Source organism: Nanorana parkeri, unplaced genomic scaffold (assembly GCF_000935625.1).
Source record: "Nanorana parkeri isolate BGI_ZX_2015 unplaced genomic scaffold, ASM93562v1 scaffold351, whole genome shotgun sequence".
NCBI lineage: Eukaryota > Metazoa > Chordata > Amphibia > Anura > Dicroglossidae > Nanorana > Nanorana parkeri.
The window spans coordinates 605,434-606,759 of record NW_017306619.1 but is presented as its reverse complement, the minus strand read 5'-3'; the positions used below and the strand labels follow the sequence as shown (position 1 = coordinate 606,759).

At 53.2% G+C, this 1,326-nt stretch overlaps 1 protein-coding gene across 1 annotated transcript in view; it reads left to right on the top strand.

The window, feature by feature from the left end:
- Positions 1-1,326, top strand: part of LOC108788779 (obscurin-like) — a 47,009-nt gene that overhangs the window by 14,433 nt on the left and 31,250 nt on the right. The gene's annotated exons all lie outside the window — the stretch shown is intronic.

Here is a 1,326-nt window from a genome sequence, read left to right as displayed (position 1 = left end):
CACCATTGGAGGGGTGACACCTAAATGAATGGCAGTCATTTTGGTGTCACCCCCTCTGAAAAGTCAGGCACTCCGTCATGGACCGAGAGCACGACAGTGTCAAGAGAGAGGAGGGGACCCGGCGGCATACCTCATCCTGCTGGGTGAAAATTCCCCTCCTCTCTCTGCCGGCGTCCATCACCAAGATGGCCGCCAGCAGGCATAAAAAAGATGGCCGTGCATGAGCGATGACGTCACGGCGGGGTGTCACCCAGCCTTGGGATGCTCCTGGTGCTGAGATTCGAACACTTATTTATTGAAATAAATGAAGAGATGGTAATCACTGGAAGGGCTGACTCGCTCTAGTAAGGCTGCTTAGATGAAGCAAGTTTTCTCACGACTTCATATCCCATCATGCATTGCTTCCAGCAAGCAATGGTAATGTTACAATGATCAGACATGAAACAAGGTTTCCCTCCAGTCGGAGGCATATCTAAAACAAATTGCACCCCTGGAATCCCATCCAGCTCATTAAAGGGATGGCCCATCTTCTCCCATACACATCTCTCCACTTGGCTTTTAGCAACCAGGGTGCTCTGCCCGGCATCACGCCCAGCTCCTGGTAACCGGTGATGTCACTGTTTCCCCAGTGGCTGGGTGGGACACCGGCCAGAGGGTCCCAGGTTTTTAAGAACTGGACGGAGAGAGATGTGTATGGGAGAGGCTGGGCCGTCCTTAAAAAGCGGCAGCCTGAGGCCGTAAAGTGCGGCGCCAACACCAACCTACCCCCATTACATGCACCATCAGCACCCCACCCCCTGGCGAAAATTGTAGGCACACCCCTGTCCCTAACTCTTTAACCTCTGTCCGGTGTCCCACCGAGCTCCTGGCAACCAGCAAAGTCACCACCCAAACACCCCCCCATAATGTGCACCATCAGCAGTCCCCCCAACCCAACCCACCCCCACCTCAGGTGGCGGAAATTGTAGGGACGCCCCTGGGGGGTGGGGTGGGAGAGAAAAAAGTCATCTGTCTCCCTGTGTTGGCAAACTTTAGCTGACCCACGGAGAGGTGCACCCCCCTCCCCCTTCAAGTGGTACCCAGGGCATGCGCCATACCCTGGATACACCACTGCCTCCAGTGGCTACCCAAAATGTGACTCAAAGCATCAACATACAACCGGAGAGCCAAACCAAATGGTGAAAGAGTCCAAACTGCTTTAATTGTTTATTATCCAAAAACATTACAGATTAACAGATTAAAAGAGAGGTCTGCAGCTTGCTCAGTCATGAGGCTAATTATAGCGATGCAGCTAGGATAGATACTGGACCCTGATGAAGGGGGGGG